At 40.6% G+C, this 16740-nt stretch overlaps 1 protein-coding gene across 1 annotated transcript in view; it reads left to right on the top strand.

Annotated features, from left to right (window-relative positions):
* Positions 1-921: 921 nt before the first annotated feature.
* The window catches only part of PIK3C2A (phosphatidylinositol-4-phosphate 3-kinase catalytic subunit type 2 alpha), a 120991-nt gene continuing 105172 nt past the window's right edge, over positions 922-16740 (top strand). The window contains 1 exon segment of the mRNA XM_030331060.2: positions 922-1038. The gene's annotated coding sequence lies outside the window, so the exon portion shown is untranslated.

Genomic DNA, 16740 nt, shown 5'->3' with positions numbered 1-16740 from the left:
TCAACTGAAAATTGCAGCCCAAATCAGTCTATCTACCACATTAGATTGTAAGCCTTTGGAAGTAGCGCACCCCCTTCTCTTACCGTTTAAGGGACAATCTGTTGTAAAATGCTACAGATTGGAATCAGAACCGAGTTTGAATCCTGCTCCCAGCTTCACCATACGTAAACGCGGACAATTTTCTTATCTGCTTGACATGGTTATATAATTTTTAAATCGGACATTTGAAGGCTCAACTCTACAGGCATAATCTTATTCAATTCTCATGAGGCAGATATTATTATGGAGATTGCATCTAAAGATATTTGGTAATGTAGTGAAGAGCCGTCTGTCTGTCTGTGAGTTATCATTGGACTATCTTCCATACCTGGCTGCTGAGGATTAAATGAGACACTGATGTGAAAGAGCTTTACACAATCCACGTGATGGACTACTAATTACACGCCCCACAGCACCTGATCCACCGTGAGGAGTCGGTAAATACTGCTTGGAGTGCATGATTTTATATCTTGCCTGCTCCTTTCAGTCTTCCAGTCACAAACTAATATCGCAGCGGCCTGGGGCCAAAACTACGAATCTGGGAGCCACAGCCGGGTTGGAGGAGACTGCTGAATCCCCGGAGAGGGCAGGGGAACAATAGAGTACTTTGGTGATTGGCGGACGCCCGGCCGGAGAGAGGGCCGGCTGGGGTTCCAGGAGGCATCCCCGTCCCCGGCCTGGTGTTGCGAGGAGAGGTATCCAGAGCCTGTTCGGCATTTCCCCGGGAAAGCCGGAGCCTGGCCCCCACACCCTGAGTTCTAGCCTCGCGGGACGCGCCCAAGCCCCGCCCACTACCTCAGGTAGGCCGTCTGCACCAGCCAATCCACCAGAAGCCTGGGCGCGGAAGGCGGTGCTTCTCTGGTCGGAAGTGACGTGCTGTGCTTGGCTGGCCGTGGAGTCCGCCGAGTCTCTTGGCGGCGGCTGAGAGGGAAATGGCTCGCACCGTGGCTGCTCCGGCGGCTCGGGTTGTGGTGGAGGCAGAGGCTCGGGCAGCGTGAGGTGAGGAGCGATAGGTGTCGCGGGGGCCGGTGTCCGGGACCCTGCTGTTCAAGGGCAGTGAGGGGCCCCGGGGGGCCCAGGAAGGGAGGGTCTCTTGAGGCGGCCCCCAGTCCCCGGGTGCCCGCCTTTGACCCTCCATCTGGTACTCTTGGCGTTGCCCCAGCCAGACTCACCTCCCCCGGGCCTTGCTTCCACCCAGGCCGTTGCTGACTGTCCCGCCGAAGGTGCGAGGGGCCCGCACCCCCATTAGGCCCCTCTTGGCGGGGGCTGGGAGGTGGTGCGCCTGGAAGTTAGTTTTCTCCCAAGGGTGGGGGGGAGGGAGACAGCCCTCTTGTCCTTCGGGACCCGGCAGGAGCCGAAGTGGCCGGTCCTATTCTCTTGTTGAATTGTTAGATTCTGGCGAAGTGTGTTGCACTTCTGTTGCAGTTCTGTGTAGCTCTCCTCCACCCCCCTCCCCCCCCCCCCCCCCCCCGCGCCTTCACCTCCTTGTCCCATCTCCAGTTTATGGGATAATGATTTTATTTCCTCTCCCGTTTCCCTTTTTCCCGCGAATCCACTTGCTTCGGGAAAACAGTATTATTTCAGTATGTATTTAGCGCATCATCTTTCCGGGAGTGCGGTCAGATTAAAAATATTTTCTAAACTCTTCCTGAGTGAGAGAGGAACAATACATAGTTGAAGAAAAAAGCACATACTTATTTTCCTCACTGAATGGTTTGGCTTTAAAAAAGAGATTCTCCATCTGTGGAAATATTTTTTTTTGGGGGGGGGAGCAGGGATTGAGGAGGGAAATGAAAATTAAGTGAGGAGGACAGGCTGGGGATAACGTGAAAGAGCGAGCCTGTGGTAGTTGCTTCTGTTCATCAGCCTGATAGAAGTTGAGGTTGTAATTATATTTTTATTTTGAACAGTGGGTGTTGAATTGATAGGAAGGAGGTCTTCGTCTTTGAACGAGATTAACTATTAAAGAGGTCCTCAAATCTTTCCAAGTGGGTGTCAAGACAGACACTCTGCTGGGAAAAATGTTTACTGTATTGGAGTAAGTCACAGAGTAGAAGAGATGTAGAAAAAAAGAAAGCTATTAGAAGAGTGGTGAAGACTTAGTGTAAGGGGAAAGCCAGTTTGGAGGTCTAGGGACACTGACACCAGGAAAGACTTTGTACCTTTGCCTCCTTGGCTTGTGATTAAGTCTCCACAGTAGACTCCTTTCAGCATATTCTCCTATACTTGGTGTTAGTGCTCTTATTCCACATGGCAGGTTAGACTGAAGTGCTCTAGTTGAGGTCTATACAGTTGAAGAGAATTGCTTGTTTAATATTAAGATTGTTTTTGAGTACTAGAAAAGCATTATGACTGAAAATAGAGAGATTTTGTTATTTAACTCAAACTTAATTCAAAAGTGACTTTATATAGATACCAAGCATATTATGAAAATCTGTTTTGTATGCATGTTGCTTGCAGTTTTTCTTGGCAAGCGCTGTATTTTGCTGTTTTCATCCATAGCTTTCACAAGTTTTGCTGTTAAATGGAACGTAAAAGTTGGCATGCTTGCATTTAGGAATTAGAAACTATATCTTTAGGCAATTAGCTGTATATTAAGCATCTGATTCTTTTTTTTTCTTAATTTTTAAAAATATTTTATTTTTGAGAGAGAGCTGCACGTGCGAGTGGGTGAGGGGCAGAGAGAGGAGACAGGATCTGAAGCAGGCTCTGCGCTGACAGCAGAGAGCCCGATAAAGCGTCTGATTCTTTGCTTCTCCCTTTTGCCATGAATGGTTCTAAAATAAGATTGTGCATGAGTTACATGTCGAGGAATCTTTCTTTAATCTGGCACGTTTTGCACTCGTAAGCACATTCAGTAACTGAACTTCTATCTAACGAGAGTGTTGAATTTCCCAAGAGCTCATAGTTCTTATCAGAGCATCAGACCAAACTTTTCAGAGCAGCAGGGCAAAGCGCTTTTTTAAATGCTTTGTAACTTGTTACTCACTTTGATAACATAAATTATCTATTTTATTATATTTTCCATATTCCAAGAAGAAATTAAGACAGGTAAATGATAAAGGTGAATGTTTTAATACTGTGCATTTACATAGTATGTGATTTGATTTGTTGCACCTGAATAGGGCTAAAAATTAACTCTCTGCAAGACTTTGTTTTCATAGGGCCTGCAAGGATGCCTGGGACTGCATTGGTTCCAGGTATAGAAAAAAAATGAGACACAAGAGATAATAGTATGGTTATAAGGGCAGTAGTAGATCCAAAGTACTAAACAGGATATGGTCATATGGGCTGGTGAGGGAAAGGAGTGCATCTGAGGAAGATGATACTCAAATTGAGTCTTAAAGGATGAGTTTCTCCTATTAATGAGGTTAGGGTAAAGGTGATCAGGTTCTAGACCTTGCTGTGATACTACCAAGCAGTGAGATATTAAGCTGCTTATTTTGTTATCCATTAAAAAAATTATTTTTTGGTATCCATTTTTTTATTTGAGAGTTTTTATCTAAATTAATGCTCTCCGGTAGAAATATTAAATGAGAGCCACATATGTAAGATACTTTTTTACTTTGTGTGTGTGTGTGTGTGTGTGTGTGTGTGTGTGTGTGTGTGTGTGTCTTTGAAATCTGGTATGCATCTTACACTTAAAACACATCTCATTTTGGGACACCTGAGTGTCTTGGTTGATTGAGTGTAGAACTTTTAATTTCGGTTCAGGTCATGATCCTAGGGTCGTGGGATCGAGCCCCATGTCAGGCTTAAGATTCTCTCTCCCTCTGCCCCTCTCCCCAGCTTGTGCTCACTCGCTCTCTAAAAAAAAAAAAAAAAAAAAAAAAAAAAAATAATAATAATAATAATAAAAATAAAAATTAAAAAATGAATTTTTAAAAAGTCCCCCTTTAAAAAAACACATCTCACTTTGGACTAGCCACATTTCAAGCACCACATTTCAAGCTGGTTGTGGTTAGTGGCTACTGGACTGAACAATGCAGATATACAGTTTGAAAATTCTGTTCTGTCTTGGATTCCTGCTTGAAAAGGAAAACCAACTCCTATGAGAAATGAATTATCAGTAGTTTATAATTTCTCATCATTTTGATAGAATTCATACATGAATCTTGTTGGGAATTATCATACTTCGGAGTAATATTGCTATAGGATATCTTTTAGGTTGTTCATAGGGTTAAGGTTGGGACTAGAAGAAACTTTGTTTTCTCTATTTCTGGGGGAGTCACATTTTTGATATCTTTATTTTGTGCATTTGTGTATATGTTGTATCCTTTCATTTCTCTGCAATTTGCTATTTAGAACTGATGGATTCAGAAAACAAAGGGAGAGTACACACTCACATTTTAGGCAGTTAAAAAGGAAATTTATATAATTTTAAACTACTTTTTGGGTTTCTTAAAATTTTTAATTTAGCTGTTTAGGTACAAAAGCAAATGGAATTTCTTTTTTTAATGTTATTTTTGAAAGAGAGAGAGTGCAAGTGAGTTGGGAGGGGCAGAGAAAGGGTGGGGGGGGGGCAGAGGATGCTAGGTGGCTCTGTGCTGACAGGAGCAAGCCCCGTGTGGAGCTCAACTCACAAACTGTGAGATTATGACCTGAGCCAAAGTCAGACACTCAACCAAGTGTGCCACCCAGACACCCCTGAGATGGAATTTTTTTTTAAAGATAAGTTTATTGTCCTCACTTCACAGATGAATAATTTTGGGCCTAGGAAGACTAAACCGCTGAATTATAATTACAATTTGTGAATGGTAGAGCTGGGTTTTGAACTCTGATATGTTGGGGTCAAGCCCCATTGTTTTGCTTCCCTATCCCACACTGGCTGGCTGTATATGGGATTTTTAAACACTCTTTTAATATATTTGAAGGCAATTATTGTTGGTTTAGCAGCAAGTATTTATTTATTTTTTCCTAAGTAATCTCTACCCCCTGTGTGGGGTGTAGGGGTATGGGGAGATCAAGAGTTGCATACGCTACCCACTGAGCCACCCATGTATCCCTTGAGTAAAGAGTTTAGATCTTACTTAAACTGTTACTGTAGGAGGAAGATGATGAAGTGTGAGGGACAGAATTATTTCAGTGCACAGGGAAGAACTTGGAGAAAAACTTAGAAGAAAATAAAAGTTTAAGGAAGTATTTGAAAAGATAAGGACAGGACAGGGGTGAAATAAGAGATGAGAATAAGTAAACATCCACAATAAAGAACTTGGAGGCCAGTGGTCAGAACTTTTATATTATTTGGGTGATTCAGAAAATCTTAACACAAGCTATGAACTTGTGGCTTGAGTAGTGTGGAAGACATGGTTAAGGGGACTGAAAGAGAAGTTGGACTCTAAATGAGTAGATGAGTAATGCTAGTTCCTATTGTGAAATGAGTAGGGATTTGATAAGAAATTTGTGAGAAAGGTATAGAATAGGCAGTGTTAAGAAATTTGGTTAAAAATTTTGCAATAATTTAGGGCGCCTGGGTGGCTCAGTTGGTTGAGCGCCAACTTTGGCTCAGGTCACAGTCTTGTAGTTGAGTTCGAGTCCTGCATCAGGCTCTGCGCTGACAGCTTGGAGCTTGGAGCCTGCTTGGGATCCTGTCTCCCTCTCTCCGCCCCTCCCCCGCTCACGCTTTGTCTGTCTGTCTGTCTCAAAAATAGGAAAATTAAAAAATTTGCAATAAAGGGAAATCCTGATTGAAACAGGCTATTTTTTAAAAAGTAGTTTCCTACCTATAAAACAGAAATTGGCAGTTTATCTTCAGAAAATAATAGTGGAGGCAGGAAGACATTAAGAGTTCCGCTGTCGGTATGATAGAGCGCAGGACTCCTGATCTTGGGGTTGTGAGTTTGAGACCCACGTTGGGTGTGGAGCCTACTTAAAAATAAAGTTCTGGGGGCGCCTGGGTGGCGCAGTCGGTTAAGCGTCCGACTTCAGCCAGGTCACGATCTCGCGGTCCGTGAGTTCGAGCCCCGCGTCAGGCTCTGGGCTGATGGCTCGGAGCCTGGAGCCTGTTTCCGATTCTGTGTCTCCCTCTCTCTCTCTGCCCCTCCCCCGTTCATGCTCTGTCTCTCTCTGTCCCAAAAATAAAATAAACGTTGAAAAAAGAAAAAAAAATTAAAATAAATAAATAAATAAAGTTCTGTGGTGGAATGAGAGGGAAAAGCAAAGACAAAAGCCTCTTTCAAGATAAAAGGGTAGGGTAAATGACAATAGGACACAATAAAGGGAAATCGAGCAGGTGCTTTGCCTTTTGGTGAAAAGAATGTGGATGTTGATGGGAGAGATACACACACTTGGAAAAAGTACCTAATTAGGGAACAGGAAAACAATTTTTTAGATGTTTTATTTGCAGGTTAGGGAATTACACGAAGCTTAAATTTCCTCCCAAGATAAGCTCTGAAGGAGACCTAATTATACCTATAAAAAACTATAGGTGCTGTAAGTATCCATAATCAAGCTGATTTTATTAAGTTACTTTATATGTGTTCATGACATAATTTATAACTGTTCTGACCTCTTTTTTTAGTTTAGTGTGTATATATTTTTTAGACTACAGTGCTGAGTTGAGAAGAGGTGGTCTTTTTGGCTCCAGGGAATGTAGCCTAGTTTTATTTGACTAGATCTCATAATGACATTTATTGGACTGGAATTCTGCCTGTATTGAAATGTAGGACATGGGGGCGCCTGGGTGGCTCAATCAGTTAAGCATCTGACTTCCTCTAGGTCATGATCTCACAGTTCCTGAGTTTGAGGCCCTCTTTGGAGCCTGGAGCCTGCTTCGGATTCTATGTGTCCGTCTCTTTCTCTCTCACAAATACACGAACATTAAAACAAAATGAAAAATGAGTCCGATGTCAGCTCAGGTCATGATCTCATGGCTCGTAGGATTCAAGCCCCACTTCGGGCTCTATGCTGACAGCTCAGAGCCTGCAGCCTGCTAGATTCTGTGTCTCTGTCTCTCTCTGCTCCTCCCCCCACTCATGCTCTATCCCCTCTCTCTCTCAAAAATAAATAAGCATTTAAAAAAAAAAACTTAAAAAAAATGAAAAATGAAATGTATGACACACTATTTAGGGTCTTTTTAAAAATCAGATTTATTGAGATACAATTTACTTCATCTGTTTTAGGTATCAGCTCTAGAAGTTATGAGTTAGTGATGGTGTATAACTGCCACCACCACACTCCATCACTCCAAAAACTATTTTTATTCCCCTTTGTGATTAATCAGTACCTTTCACTTACTCTCTAGATAACTGATTTTTTTAGTTTTGCCTTCCCAGAATGTCCTATAAATACAGTATATTCAGCCATTTATTCATTCTAGTAGGTATGCAGTGGTATCTCATTGTGATTTTGATTTGCATTTCTTTAATGAGTAATGCTATTGAACATCTTTTCACCTGATAAGCTGCCTTTTTTTTAGTGGTATGAATATAGTGATGGTTGTTCCAATAACTGGACTTGTGTAATACATATATGTATTATTAAATGCCTGTTATAAACTAGGCATTACGTATATTATTTTTTTTAACCCCAACAATACTGAGATGTGATCTATCTTTTACAGATAAGAAAACTAAGACAAAGGGAGATTAAGTAGTTTAAGATTACACAGTTAATAAGTCTGATAATTAAGCCTCAAGTCTTGCTACTACATTTTCTCCTCTTTGTTATCACTGTTCTATAAAACTACAAATTTAATGCAGTTGGTGTCATGTGAAGACAAGGTTTTGTTAGCCATGGTAATTTTGGAGTTTGGGGGGAATATTCTAGAAAAATTCATGTCAGTTTTTCATCATGTCAGTTTTTCATTATTATTCCCTATTTGGGGGTTCTTGATTATAACTCAGTTTTATGTTTTCTTAAGCTATGTTGGAAATGGAGGCATATACCATAACATTTAGCACAAAAGCTTACTGTTATTTGTCCTGTTGGAATTGGGGTAATGTCAGAGTATATTTAATGATTCATGTTAAATGAATGGACAATAAAGTAGTCCAAAGTTCAGTAATTATCTTCACAAAGCAGTACTAGTGTTGGGATTTTGAGTTAGATTGAAAACTGCTTTGTTAGTGAAATGTCTTTGAACAGGAAACTCTTGCTGTAATTGTATTCCCCCTTCCATGTCCCCCTCCCAAAGAGTGATATATACATGCAGATACAGAAAGTTGTTCTTGATGAATGCCCTGTGTTGTGAATCTTTTATGTGTAGAATGTTGCTCCTAGGAGCTCAAGGTGGTATAATGACTGCTAGTGCTTATTAGACTACAGTGTAGTGCTTTTTGTCAAAATGAGAGAATCAAACCCTTTATTAATTGCTTGTAGTACTTGGGCAAAGTGTAATTATAAAGTGTCGTATGGAGATTAAAGAGTGTGGGAGCTTGCTAGGCTCATCCATCTTTAAACTTGTGAAGCTCAGGATGGTTTCTCTCTTCGCTTTCCCGTGACTCACCCCTTATGTCCAGGTTACCATTCCAATTTCATCTTTTTCCTCACTACACTGTTAAAAAATAATACCCCTTCCCACCAATTAAATCATTCTCTGTCATGTTATTGTGTTTTTCCCCCATTTCATTTACTGTCTAAACTTAACATTTTTGTTTGCTAGTTTAAATGAAACCATTCTTAATATTTCCATTGCTGCCAACTAGTTCAAGTCCTTACTGGTTCTTTTCTAGATTGTTTCAGTTACATATTAATTGCTCTCCTGGTTTCCATTTTGGTTTTCCTTAGGTCTTTTTTCGGCAAAGCCAATAGAAATCTTTTAACATTGTAAATCAGCTCACATGAATGTCTCTTACACACCTTTGGCATCCTATCACACTAATAATTGAGTATATTAGTGGTTTTCCTCCATGGAAGTATATTGTTTAATTATAGAAAGTTCATATTAATAGATGTAGATTTTAGGATTTTTTTTGAGAGAATTATTTTTTATTTTTGCTAATTGAGGTTGGCGATTTAGCTTATTAATTTTTATCAAAAAAAGATTTCAACCAAAAAAAAAAGGGAAAGGTGAAAATATCATTAAAAATCATAGAGTAAAATTAGGTTTAAAAAGAAGTTTGTGTCATACCATAAACAAGAAATATAGGTATATATTTAACATATATAAATTTGGAGAAAAGTTTTAAATTCTACAAGTCTTTATAGAAACCTCCCTGTTTTTGTTTCGTTTTGTTTTTAAGTTTATTTATTTTTGACAGAGACAGAGTGCGAGCATGAGCTGTGGAGGGGCAGAGAGAGAGGGAGACACGGAATCCGAAGCAGGCTCCAGGCTACAAGCTGTCAGCACAGAGCCTGACGTGGGGCTCAAACTCACGAACTGTGAGATCATGACCTGGGCCGAAGCTGGACGCTTAACTGAGCCACCCAGGTGCCCCTAACCTCCCTGGTTTCTTTAGGAATAGACTCTATATTTTAGATTGATTTGACTTTAACTCTGCGAATATTAATAGGAACTGAAGCCACTTCTTTCCAGGTAGTCATTTAACCTACATTACTCTGTGATCCCATTAGGTTCATTCTCTAGTATATATATATATATTTTTTTTTTAATTTTTTTTTTCAACGTTTATTTATTTTTGGGACAGAGAGAGACAGAGCATGAACGGGGGAGGGGCAGAGAGAGAGGGAGACACAGAATCGGAAACAGGCTCCAGGCTCTGAGCCATCCGCCCAGAGCCCGACGCGGGGCTCGAACTCACGGACCGCGAGATCGTGACCTGGCTGAAGTCGGACGCTTAACCGACTGCGCCACCCAGGCGCCCCATCTAGTATATATATTTTTTAAAGTTTATTTTAAGTCAGACAAATATCAAACGATTTCACTAGTGGAATTTGAGAAACACAACAGATTAACATAGGGGAAGGGAAGGAAAAATAAGATAAAAACTGTGAAGGAAGCAAACCATAAGAGACTCTTTTTTGAGGTGGGGAGGGGACACCTGGGTGGCTCACTTGGTTAAGCATCTGACTTCGGCTCAGGTCATGATCTCACGGTTCTTAAGTTTGAGCCCCATTCCAGGTGAGCTTGAGCCCTGCTTCTCTCTCTCTGCCCCTCACTCACTTGTGCCCTCTCTCTCTCAAAACAAAACAAAACAAAACAAACCTCTTAAATACAGAGAACAAACTGAGGGTTGCTGGAGGGGAGGTGGGTGGGGGATGGGTTAAATGTGTGATGGACATTAAAGAGGGCACTTTTTAGGATGAGCACTGGGATATGTAAGTGATGAATCACTGGGTTCTATCTCTGAAGCCAAGACCACACTGTATGTTAATTAACTTAAATTTAAATTAAAAAAAGGTTTATTTTGAGAGTGTGTGTGGGCCTGGGGGAGGAACATAGAGAGAGGGAGAGAGAGAATCCTAAGCAGGCTCTGTGCTGTCTCTCATGAACTGTGAGATCATGGAGAGTTCTCCATGAGATCATGGAGAACTGTGAGAACCTGAGCCAAGATCAAGAGTCAGAGTCAGACACTTAACCTACTGAGCCACCCAGGGACCCCTGTAGTGTATTTTTATCTCACTTGGGCTTCAGTAAACTTCTTAGGTTTGCTTGGTTGAGGTCTTTCTTCATTTGCAGAAAGTTCTTGGCTATTTTCTCTTCAAATATTTCTTCTGTTTCATGCTCTTCTGTCTTCTCTTGGGACTCCAACTCCCTTAAATGTTAGACCATTTGAAATTGTCCTACAGGCATGGTATTTTACCTCTCTCCCCTATTTTTTTTCTCTGGATGTTTTCTTCTGATTTGTCTTCAAGTTTAACCATCTTTTCTAATGCTGTTCAGTCCATTAATTAATTCTTCATTTCTGATATATTTTTCTCGTATTTGATTCTTTTTTGTAACTTGTATCATTCTGCTGAAACCACCATCACCCCGTATATGCATCTCCTTTTTCTGCTAGATCATTTAGCGTCTGCATCCTAATTATTTTAATTTTTTTATGTTTGTTTATTTTGAGAGAGAGAGAGAGAGAGAGAAAGAGCACAAGCTGGGTAGGGACAGAGAGAGAAAGGGGAGAGAGAGAATCCCAAGCAGGTTCTGCACTGTCAGCACAGAGCCCAGTGCAGGGCTCAAACTCAGAAACCGTGAGATCATGACCTGAGCCAAGATCAAGAGTTGGACACTTAACCGACTGAGCCACCCAGGCACCCCTCATCCTAACTATTGTAAAGTTTCTGTTTGATAATTCCAACATTTGGGCGATCTCTGTGTCTGTTTATTTTGACTGTTTCCTTGACAATGGATCACATTTTCTTCTTTGTCTCCTAATCTTTGATTATATATTAGACAACTTAAATGCCCCTTATTCTGTCAGGCCACTAAATTGAGAAAGTCTGGTTTTTAAGTAAGGTGGGTCTGTGCTTTATTTCAACTTTAATTTGATTCAGTTCACTATTGGGTTGAAGTACCTTGGGGAGCAATAATGGCTTTCTCTTTAGAAGGATTTGGGATCTGAACATTGACTTGATTCCAAAGATTTTTTTCAGCCTAGCTGCTAGCTTTTTAGGTTGTCAGGAAGTCTCTTTGTTCTCTACTTTGTTCTTTCTTGGTTTTTGGTGTCTCAGGAGATCTCTCTGCCTTGGTGCCCTTACTCCAGCCTCTCTGGAGGGCACCTGTCTTACATAAAGGCCTGGAATGCTTTGGAGGGCTTTTTCTCAGCTCTTCTGCCCCATCCCCAGCCATTGGGTAGCCGAAAACTTGGAGTGCCTCAGGTGGATTTCTCCCTGTTCACCTGCCCAGCCCTCCTTTGGAGGGTGGCTGCCTTATACTTCAGGGAGGCCCACATACTTTAAGGGGGATCCCTTAGCTCTTCTGCCCTGTCCCAGGTTTCAGTGTGCTACCTATGCATTTAATGAAGACCCAAGGGAAAGAGTTGATGGGTAGGTACAGACTTGTTCCATGCCTGGGACTCCTTGTAATTCTTAGGGCTTTAGACCGTTCAGACTTACCTCTGCCATGCCTCAGAATTCTAATCTGTCATGGTAGCCTACACGTGGCTATTGAAAGTGTTTGTTAAAAGTCTAATGAGTTTCTCATCCCTGTCTACAATGCATTCTTCCTGTTCTTCTGTGCCAGGGATTCGAGTAGCAGTGGACCGGCCTCTTCATGAGAGGTTTATCACTTTCTGGAATTTAATTCATTAGAGTTTTTGTGTGTGTGTTCTGCTCTCTGATGTCTCTTAAAAGTATTTTCTTTTTTTTTAGCTTTTTTACCTTGCTTTTCATTGTTGAAGTGAGACAGTCTCTTGTCACTTTGTATATCCTAATAACAGGAAAATCCCTTTGTTTCATATTCATTACCTTTGTTTTAGAATAGTAAAGCTTATGGGAATGCAAACCGGTGCAGCCACTCTGGAAAACAGTGTGGAGGTTCCTCAAAAAATTAAAAATAGATCTACCCTATGACCCAGCAATAGCACTGCTAGGAATTTACCCAAGGGATACAGGAGTATTGATGCATAGGGGCACTTGTACCCCAGTGTTTATAACAGCACTCTCAACAATAGCCAAATTATGGAAAGAGCCTAGATGTCCATCAACTGATGAGTGGGTAAAGAAATTGTGGTTTATGTACACAATGGAATACTACTTGGCAAGGAGAAAGAATGAAATATGGCCTTTTGTAGCAATGTGGATGGAACTAGAGAGTGTTATGCTAAGTGAAATAAGTCAGGCAGAGAAAGACACCATATGTTTTCACTCATATGTGGATCCTGAGAAACTTAACAGAAGACCATAGGGGAGGGGAAGGAAAAAAAGTTAGAGAGGGAGGGAGCCAAACCATAAGAGACTCTTAAAAACTGAGAATAAACTGAGGGTTGATGAGGGGTGGGAGGGAGGGGAAAGTGGGTGATGGGCACTGAAGAGGGCACCTGTTGTGATGAGCACTGGGTGTTGTATGGAAACCAATTTGACAATAAATTTCATATTTAAAAAAAATAATAAAGCTTACAAATGATGAAATATTTAAAACTCTACCAAGTTTATTTATTTAAAAAAAACTTTTTTTAAATGTTTATTTACTATTGAGAAACCGAGAGAGACAGAGCATGAGCATGGGAGGGGCAGAGAGAAGGGGAGACATAGAATCCGAAGCAGGCTCCAGGCTCCAAGCTGTCAGCATAGAGCCGGACGTGAGGCTTGAAGTCACGAACTGTGAGATCAAGACCTGAGCCGAAGTCGGATGCCTAACCTTAGACTGAGCCACCCAGGCGCCCCGAACTCTATCAAGTTTAGCTAGTAAAAATCTGCTTTCCACCATTGGCCCTCCCCAGTCTTCCGTTTTTATTGACTGATGTTTCTTCTTTTCAAGTCAGACCCTTAATCTATGCTTCTGATTCATATTCAACTATACTCAGTATCTAAGCTAGTGTGTATCTCTTGTCTTCTGTGCCTTTTACTCTTTGTCCCCTGAAGTCTTGTCTTTCACCTACCATATGTTGAAGGCCTTAACCATTTTATTTTATTTTTTTTTTTAAATTTTTTTTTCAACGTTTATTTATTTTTGGGACAGAGAGAGACAGAGCATGAACGGGGGAGGGGCAGAGAGAGAGGGAGACACAGAATCGGAAACAGGCTCCAGGCTCCGAGCCATCCGCCCAGAGCCTGACGCGGGGCTCGAACTCACGGACCGCGAGATCGTGACCTGGCTGAAGTCGGCCGCTTAACCGACTGCGCCACCCAGGCGCCCCAGAAGGCCTTAACCATTTTAAACAGCCATTCCTGATATCTCCTCCTGTCTCTCCTAGTTCCCTTTGCTGTCAAAGAATTGAAAGAATAATAGACCTTTGTTACTTGTAATTCTTTACTTTTTCAGTTTTCAACTTCTCTGAAGTGTTCTCTGAAAAATCACTAATGGAAAGGGAAAATGAGGAGTGACTGCTAATGGATAAAGGGTTTCTTTGGGGGTGATGAAAATGTTCTGCAATTTGGTAGTGGCAATGGTTGCGTAGTTCCGATTATATAAAAACAATTGACGTATGCTTTAAATGGGTGAATTTTATATGTTAATTATGTCAATAAAACTATTATTAAAATAATCACAAATGAGCTTTTAGATTTAAAGTGTTTTTCTTTTTCAGCCCTTATCTTGTGTCACCTCTCTGGAGTTTTTGACATTACTCACCACATATTTCTTAGGACACTGAATTCCTTTATTTCTCTGATAACCAGTCTTCACACCTGTTATTTTCCTCTGACCTTTTGTTTCCTGCTTAAGTATTAGAGGCCCTTATGATTTCCTCCTTGTCTTTTCTTTCTTCACTTTACACGTTCTCCCAGGGTAATCTCTACTTTCATGACTTCAGATCTTCAGTTTTATATAGGTAATTAATGCCTCAAGATTCATCTCCAGCGAAATTATTCTGTTGAGCCCAAGGCCTGTATTTTTTTTTTAACTTGTTTTATGTTTTATTTTTTTAAATTTACATCCAAATTAGTTAGCATATAGTGCAACAATTTCAGGAGTAGATTCCTCAGTGCCCCTTACCCATTTAGCCCATCCCCCCTCCCACAACCCCTCCAGTAACCCTCAGTTTGTTCTCCATATTTAGGAGTCTCTTCTGTTTTGTCCCCCTCCTTGTTTTTATATTATTTTTGTTTCCCTTCCCTTAGGTTCATCTGTTTTGTCTATTAAAGTCCTCATATGAGTGAAGTCATATGATTTTTGTCTTTCTCTAATTTCACTTAGCATAATACCCTCCAGTGCCATCCATGTAGTTGCAAATGGCAAGATTTCATTCTTTTTGATTGCCAAGTAATACTCCATTGTGTGTGTGTGTGTGTGTGTGTGTGTGTATGTGTATACATATATATATATATATATATATATATATATATATATATATATATATATACATACACCACATCTTCTTTTTCCATTCATCCATTGATGGACATTTGGGCTCTTTCCATACTTTGGCTATTGTTGATAGTGCTGCTATAAACATGGGGGTGCATGTGTCCCTTCGAAACAGCACACCTGTATCCTTTGGATAAATGCCTAGTAGTGCGGTTGCTGGGTCATAGGGTAGTTCTATTTTTAATTTTTTGGGGAACCTCCATACTATTTCCAGAGTGGCTGCACCAGCTTGCATTCCCACCAAGGCCCATATTTCTAATCAACAAGCAGACATGAACTATATTTTCCACAAGTACTTCAAAATAGTAATGTGTTTTGGTCTGACTAAAAACAACCATGTGGTTCTGAGGAACAATTCTGAGAGTAACACATAATTTTATTCCCTCAGAGAAAGAAATTAATGGTTTATAATTTGACATATTTAAGATGACTTCCATATACTTTAAATGAAAATGAGTGCAACAAGAATGGATTACAAATCTGGTATCTTTTGGGTTCAAATACTCATTTTGAGTAGGATATTTGTATGTACTTTTAAGTATCTTACAGAGTACCCAAGTCAGTCTACAATGAAGAATTGCTTCCTAATCTGGTCCATATTAGATTTAATTTCATTTATTTGTTTAACAAACATTTGAATGAAAGCTTGCTTGTTCTAGGATTGTTCTGGGTGCTAGAGATATAGGAGTGAGCCTAAGAGGTAAATCCCAGCTTCATGAAATTTATAGGCTAGAGGGGAAAGACCATGAAATACACAAGTAAAATCTATAGTACATTGGATGGTACTTAAATGCTAAGGAGAAAGTAAAGTGCATAGGCAATGGGGTTAGAGAAAGTTGCAGTTTTAACTACATTATCAGGGAGAACTTTACTCAAATGTTACCTTCTTAATGAAGACTTGAAGGTGAGAGAGTATGCCACTCAGCTCTCCAGGGGAAGAGCAGTCCAGAGGGAACTGAAGAGCAAAGACTCTGAATGAGATGTATAATGTATTTGAGGAACAACAAGGAGGCCACTTGGACAGTCTCAGACAATAGAGTTATAGGGGAAAAGTAATAGGGGGACCAGATATTAGAGTGCCTGGTGGACTGTTGTAAAGATTTTACTGCTTTTCTGAGTGAGATAGGAGTTATTGAAAGCTCTGAGTGGAAAGGTAAGAAGATCGAAGTTTTTCAGTATCTCTCTGGCTGCTGTGTTGAGAGTAGTCTGAAGGTGGAGGGTGGAGTGGTGGCAGAAACAGACTGGGGAGCTGTTTCAGTAATCCACAAGATTTTATGTATATATCCATAACTATCTGATAGAATTACCACCAAACATTGCTGCCTTCCTGTCAAGCTATAATTGAATTAGGATTTTCTAATTCAGTTCAAATAAATAAATTTGCTGGATATAACATAGAGTGGTGAGTGTGCAATTATCTCTCACTGATAGGAGTATCTTTCTATTTTTAAATGTTTTGTATTTTTAAAGACAGTGATTTTTTTTACATAAATCATGTTATATGCGATTCCATTAAATGATTCACAGATAGTGAAAATTTGAGAAACCATAATTTGTTTTGTTTTCTTTTGCAGTTTTACCCTTTTCCCATATCCCTTAATATATAAGGGCAGGGTGCTTATTTTAGCCTATACATTAAAGAATGAAAAGTATTGGGGCGCCTGGGTGGCACAGTCGGTTAAGCGTCCGACTTCAGCCAGGTCACGATCTCGCGGTCCGTGAGTTCGAGCCCCGCGTCAGGCTCTGGGCTGATGGCTCGGAGCCTGGAGCCTGTTTCCAATTCTGTGTCTCCCTCTCTCTCTGCCCCTCCCCCGTTCATGCTCTGTCTCTCTCTGTCCCAA

This window comes from Lynx canadensis, chromosome D1, assembly GCF_007474595.2.
Source record: "Lynx canadensis isolate LIC74 chromosome D1, mLynCan4.pri.v2, whole genome shotgun sequence".
Lineage (NCBI taxonomy): Eukaryota > Metazoa > Chordata > Mammalia > Carnivora > Felidae > Lynx > Lynx canadensis.
The sequence above is the reverse complement of the archived record's forward strand: the minus strand, read 5'-3'. Positions and strand labels throughout refer to the sequence as shown.